This window comes from Montipora capricornis, chromosome 8 (genome assembly GCF_036669925.1).
Source record: "Montipora capricornis isolate CH-2021 chromosome 8, ASM3666992v2, whole genome shotgun sequence".
Taxonomy (NCBI): Eukaryota; Metazoa; Cnidaria; class Anthozoa; order Scleractinia; family Acroporidae; genus Montipora; species Montipora capricornis.
Window position 1 is genome coordinate 47928423 of NC_090890.1, and position 7081 is coordinate 47935503.

At 35.9% G+C, this 7081-nt stretch overlaps 2 long non-coding RNA genes across 2 annotated transcripts; one reads left to right on the forward strand and one right to left on the reverse strand.

Moving 5' to 3' along the window:
* Nucleotides 1-1362: 1362 nt before the first annotated feature.
* LOC138060510 (uncharacterized) lies at nucleotides 1363-2744 on the reverse strand. Its single transcript, XR_011134365.1, has 2 exons — nucleotides 2519-2744; nucleotides 1363-1948 (listed from the first exon to the last, which is right to left on the reverse strand). It is a non-coding gene; the product is annotated as an uncharacterized lncRNA (long non-coding RNA).
* Nucleotides 2745-2945: 201 nt separating this feature from the next.
* LOC138059779 (uncharacterized) lies at nucleotides 2946-6120 on the forward strand. The gene is made up of 2 exons (XR_011134246.1): nucleotides 2946-3148; nucleotides 3716-6120. It is a non-coding gene; the product is annotated as an uncharacterized lncRNA (long non-coding RNA).
* Nucleotides 6121-7081: the final 961 nt, after the last annotated feature.

Below are 7081 nucleotides of genomic sequence, written 5' to 3' on the forward strand. Positions count from 1 at the left end.
ATATTATATATTAGCGATAATTTATTGATTAAGCCTAAGCCCTTGTTTCAGTGATCAGGCCTAAGCAGGGTTAGGTTAAATTTTAGCTTTCATTTTATGGGTTAGGGTAACTGCACTAACTCATTGACTCATGACTCATTGACTCATAAATCATATGTAAAAATACAATGTATTTCAACATTAGATGCAATGAATTTTTAGCAATTGCTGTAAATAATAGCAATCATTCCTACCATTTCAAAGGATGAATAAATTAAAGTTGAATGCAGTAAGTGTCAGAAATTAAAAAAAGGGGTCCAATTTATTTAAGCTGTAATCAATTTCCATCCTTGCTTTAGTCCCTGGATAGTGTTAAACAATGGTTGTGAAGTGAACAAACTACCCCAAGGGGGATTCCCTTGCAAAAATGACAGGGGTTCTTGCTGTTCCTTTTTGGAGAAAATTTTGTCGTTTTGTACTGCTTATGATACTGAGACCAAACAGCTGGCAGAGTTGCTGCAGTCATTTAAGGCTATCAATCTGAAAAATGAATGGAACTGTAGAACAATTTGGTAAGAGAGCAAATAACTTTTACTTATGAATTATAAAATGCCAGTCATTTGTCAATTTAGAACTGGTTCCTCTAAGGGGTCAGATTTCTTTAGCCTACATCCACAAAACAAGATTCTGTTACCTTTAAGGACCCCTCCAGAGCAAACTGCATCCTCATGTTTGGATTCTCATTGATTTAATGACTTTAATGATATTATGCAAATCTGTTCTTCAGTAATACTCAAATACCATAAAAGTATTTTTAACCTAACTTTTGCAAAGTTTTCTCCTTGAGCCACCAACTTCAACTTTGATACTTTGTTCTAAAAGCCAATGCAGTTGTATAGCAATGGTGGAGGTAATGATTAAACACTTTGTTTTCGTTCAAATGAAGAAAAAGAAAGTCAAAGTAATGATGGAATTTAATTAATTAACCCTTTCACCCCTAAACCGGCCATACTTGATATTTTACTCTGTCTAAAGCCAGAGTATACTTGGTATTTTACTCTGTCTAAAGCTAGAGTATTTTGCTCTGTCTACCACCACACGATTTTACTCGTCAATGGGGAACCCCATGGAGTCAACAATCTTACAGTACTTCTCAATATAAAGAAAATGAATTCTGTGGACTTGAACATTCCCAAATAGAAATGCCATATATTCCAAATATGGTTGCATGAACTCTTCAAGATTTACCTGCTTCAGGAACTTCAAATCAATGAATATTTTGAATATTTTTCCTGAACTCCTGCAAACTTTGTGCACTTTTTAATGGTTTGCCCTTCAAAAAAGTAACATTCAGAAATAATGCAAATACAACTGAAGCTGTTTTGCATTATCTACAGGACAAGACAACAATATCCTTTATTCAAACACAATCAATATTAAAGCAATAACACATGCTTGTGGGGTCATGTGCTAACTATAATAAAGATACACTACAGGACATAAAAGCTAAAAACTAACTACAGTATGTGACAGACATAGGATATCTACACGTAAGAAATAAGAAAAATAAATCAATTGCTATCCAAAAGATCATATTGCAAATACACCGAAAGGTAATGGTTGATTGACAAGTTCCTTGTGCAAAATGGTAGAGCATGTTTGAAGTCCAGCAGGACCAAGATGAGAAGTTATGATAAAAACTTTAAACATATTTTTTACCCAAATTATTTTACTGCCATCAACCCCAATGAGACCTTATGCATGGGACACTGTTTCTAGCTGCAGCTCCAAATCACATAATATATTAATAAATTTTGCCATGTAAGAAAAGAACAAACATGTGGGGTGTAAGCAAAAAAAGTCCAAGGCAATAAAGCTTCCTTTCAGCCTTTTCAGGAACAACTATCCACTGTCAACCATACTTGACTCAAAACAGAATTTCCTTGATCCAACAACACATGACAGTCCCCTAAAACCAAAATTACATCATTAATGCTTCCAGAAAACAATAGTCTAAAAAAACCTGAATCTATAGATACCTATATACATCTGTACCTACACTTCTGTTCTTCCAAACATTATTTTAACTAACATGGATTTTGATTTTGATTTTAAACTCAAATTAATTGCAAATCCATAACTTGGTAACTAAAGGATCAAGCAAGGATCGTTGAGTTGTGACTGCTAAAAAGTATAATAACCTAGACATTCACCAGAAAAGGGAATATAAATGACCTTAAAAGCAGCTATTTAAAATATTTGATACTAGGGTTACGTTCCGAATGAGACAATCACATTCAAAATCAAATTCATATCTGATCGAATCATTGATCATTCATGTAGAGGTGCCGATCGTAAGGTGTAACGCAGAAAAAAATAACCTTCACGTTGAACAATATTGCCATTTCCCTGCCACCTGGTGCAAGCCAATTCACACATGAACGGAAACCTTAGGAATCCTCCTTTCTGCACATTACAGTAACTTTTTGTACCCGGTGGCAACAAACTTTCCACATTAAAAATTGCGCAAAACACTCACCTGTTTCGCAGCTCTTTTCCCACGAAATAAAATTTTCCAGGAGCAAATTTTCCGAGGATGCTGGTCGGATTGGACTTTCAAACGATTTACACAACATAGACGTTCTCTAACAATACATTCCACTTGAAACTGGCGTTAAAACTAGCCTTGATCGCTCTAAAAAGAACGGAAACCAACAAGCTACCGATTCTCAAACGCCAGCCATTTTTCTGTTCTTCTTGGGAGTGCTTTTTTCACGAGAGCCAATGATAGTCCCGGAAACGCATCACGTGTCACATCGCGCAACTCATGCGCAGACATTTTTCGCCAGTGAACGCTTCACTGGCGAAAAATGTCTGCGCATGAGTCGCGCGATATGTCACGTGACGCGTTTCCGGGACTATCATTGGCTCTCGTGAAAAAAGCACTCCCGAGATGAACAGAAAAATGGCTGCCTTTTGCGGATCGGTAGCTTGTTGGTTTCCGTTCTTTTTAGAGCGATCAAGGCTACTTTTAACGCCAGTTTCAAGTGGAATGTATTCTTAGAGAACGTTTATGTTCTGTAAGTCGTTTGAAAGTCCAATCCAACCAGCATCCTCGGAAAATTTGCTCCTGGAAATTTTATTTCGTTGGAAAAGAGCTGCGAAACAGGTGAGTTTTTTGCGCAATTTTTAATGTGGAAAGTTTGTTGCCACCGGGTACAAAAAGTTACTGTAATGTGCAGAAAGGAGGATTCCTAAGGTTTCCGTTCATGTGTGAATTGGCTTGTACCAGGTGGCAGGGAAATGGCAATATTGTTCAACGTGAAGGTTATTTTTTTCTGCGTTACACCTTACGATCGGGACCTCTACATGAATGATCAATGATTCGATCAGATATGAATTTGATTTTGAATGTGATTGTCTCATTGGGAACGTAACCCAAGTATCAAATATTTTAAATAGCTGCTTTTAAGCTCATTTATATTCCCTTTTCTGGTGAAGGTCTAAGTTATTATACTTTTTAGCAGTCACAACTCAACGGTCCTTGCGTTCAAGTAGTTACCAAGTTATGGATTTGCAATCAATTTGAGTTTAAAATCAAAATCAAAATCCATGTTAGTTAAAATAATGTTTGGAAGAACAAAAGTGTAGGTACAGATGTATATAGGTATCTATAGATTGAGGTTTTTTTTACTATTGTTTTCTGGTAGCATTAATGATGTAACTTTGGTTTTAGGGGACTGTCATGTGTTGTTGGATCAAGGAAATTCTGTTTTGAGTCAAGTATGGTTGACAGTGGATAGTTGTTCCTGAAAAGGCTGAAAGGAAGATTTATTGCCTTGGACTTTTTTTGCTTACACCCCACATGTTTGTTCTTTTCTTACATGGCAAAATTTATTAATATATTATGTGATTTGGAGCTGCAGCTAGAAACAGTGTCCCATGCATAAGGTATCATTGGGTTTGATGGCAGTAAAATAATTTTGGTAAAAAGTATGTTTAGAGTTTTTATCATAACTTCTTATCTTGGTCCTGCTGGACTTCAAACATGCTCTACCATTTTGCCCAAGGAACTTGTCAATCAACCGTTACCTTTTGGTGTATTTGCAATATGATATTTTGGATAGCAATTGATTTATTTTTCTTATCCCTTATGTGTAGATATCCTATGTTTGTCACATAGTTAGTTTTAAGCTTTTATTTCCTGTAGTGTATCTTTATTATAGTTAGCACATGACCCCACAAGCATGTGTTATTGCTTTAATATTGATTGTGTTTGAATAAAGGATATTGTTGTCTTGTCTTGTAGATAATGCAAAACAGCCTCAGTTGTATTTGCATTATTTCTGAATGTTACTTTTAAAGGGAAAACCATTAAAAGGTGTACAAAGTTTGCAGGAGTTCAGGAAAAATATTCAAAATATTCATTGATTTGATGTTCCTGAAGCAGGTAAATCTTGAAGAGTTTACGCAACCATCGTTGGAATATACGGCATTTCTTTTTGGGAATGTTCAAGTCCACAGAATTCATTTTCTTTATGTTGAGAAGTACTGTAAGACTGTTGACTCTATGGGGTTCCCCATTGACGAGTAAAATTGTCTGGTGTTAGACAGAGCAAAATACTCTGGCTTTAGACAGAGTAAAATACCAAGTATGGCCAGTTTAGGGGTGAAAGGGTTAAAGTGCAATCATTACTTTGACTTTCTTTCTTCAATTGAACCAATACAAAGTGACTAATCATCACCTCCACCATTGCTATTCAATGGTTTTGGCTTTTAGAACAAAGTATCAAAGTTGAAGCTGGTGGCTCAAGGAGTAAACTTTGCAAAAAAGTTAGGTTAAAAATACTTTTATGGTATTTGAGTATTTTTGTAGAACAAATTTGCATAATATCGTTAAAGTCATTAAATCAATGAGAATCCAAACATGAGGAAGCGGTTTGCTCAGGAGGGGTCTTTTTTTTTTTTTTAAACAACCCTTAAAGGTAACAGAATCTTGTTTTCTGGGTGTAGGCTAAAGAAATCTGACCCCTTAGGGGAACCAGTTTTAAACTGACAAATGACTGGCATTTTATAATTCATAAGTAAAAGCTACTTGCTCGCTTACCAAATTTTTCTACAGTTCCATTCGTTTTTCAGATTGATAGCCTTAAATGTACTGCGGCAACTCTGCCAGCTGTTTGATCTCAGTATCATAAACAGTGCCCCCTTGGGGTAGTTTGTTCACTTCACCACCATTGTTTAACCCTATCCAGGGACTAAAGCAAGGATGGAAATTGATCATAGCTTAAATAAATTGGACCACTTTTTTACTTCTTACACTTACTGCATTCAACTTTAATTTATTCATCCTTTGAAATGGTAGGAATGATTACTATTATTTACAGCAATTGCTAAAAATTCATTGCGTCTAATGTTGAAATATTTTTTACATATGAGTTTTAAGTATTTATGAGTCAATGAGTTAGTGCAGGTACCCTAACCCATAAAATGAAAGCTAAAATTTCAGAGAGTGCTTGGGCCTAATCACTGAAACGAGGGCTTAGGCTTGATCAATAAATTATTGCTATATTGACTGTGAGTCTCATTGACGCATGACTCATTGACTAATTGACTCATAAATCATGGGACCTCTTTACATATGGAAAGGTAACAGGAGTTATTTCTGTGAAGTCTTATCCAGAAAACTGCAACATGGGATTATGTCCCTTTCAAATGTAGCTTTGTATGCTTTTCCTCAATGTCTTTGAATGATTATTACGGAAATATGAAGTTATGGTTTTTCTAAAAGTTAAATCTAATGCAAGGGGATTAAAATTATTGAAGCAGCTGTGTTGCAACCCCGAGTCCGCAAAGAGAGGTTAGATAATTTGTTGTACTGGAAGTAATTAGTAGGCCAGTGTGAAATTCGTGAAACGTTTTGGAGGATGGCACTGAATAACCTTCAACAAGTTTTCTAAACTTTGAAAATACCTAATTTTATATCGTCCTGCTGTTTTATTGCTGGAAGATAAAATCAATTCCTGATTAAGTATTTCTGTTGTCACGTTGACCCACTACAATGTGGTGAAAGCGTATTATTAGCTGTAGTAAAATTTTGTTACAGTAAAATTCTCCCTGCTAGAAAGCTGGACTTCTGAATCAAATATTGTTGTTTTGGCTATTCAGAGTTAACCTAATCTATGTTTATTTCTATAATTTGGAGGAAAGCAAACAATTGGCATTTTGCTTGGAACAAAAGGTTTCCTTCTAGTGTTCCCAATATGAGGTGCTACGACATGTTAAGTATGATTTTGGTTATTATTACTCCTAAATTCACTTTAAAATTTATTTTTGAACGACTGAAATACATTTCTTAATTTTCCCCTCGGTCTTAATAAATTTTCCTCTATGGACCACTTGAATGGCAATTTTAACAACTTGATTTTTAAAAAAAATGCGAAAATCTTAACATTTTCTGTTAGATGCGGGACCCCGAGGAAACAGTGTGTAACTCTTTAGTTGGAAGAGAAACCATTTGAAAATTTAGTGGTATCTTTTTGGTCCACTTTTAAAAAGATAAACGCATGAATTGAAATCAAGATGGTAACCCATTAGCTGGTAAGCTCCACAAACGAATTTCCACTCGAACATTAGCAACTGAGACTCGCGTTGACCTTGAAATTTTTAAAGAAATTTCCCTCGTAGCCATGGCTTAAAAAAGAATCTCGCTGGCATAGAAACGCACCAGGCTGGAAACGCACTATGCAGTCAACATTCGTCCGTTTTATTGGCCTGAAAAAGGGTGTTTTGTCGACACCGAATGGCAGCCATGTTTGATTTGAGCTATTGAAGTCACATGACAAGGCCTCGACCAATCAGACATTTTTCGCCAGTGAAAGTGAACGCATGGTTGTCCAGCTCAATAGTGCGCATGCTATCCTGTCAATTATTTGCCCTTTCACCGGAAACAGGGCATTTCGGTTTTTGTCGATCTATCCGAAAGGACGCTACCAAAGCGTTTATTCGCGAAGTCAGTACAACTAAATACATTATCAATATGGTTTTGCCGTCTTCTTACTCTTGACTCGAAAATGCCAGCCTGAATTCGTCTTAGAATAGT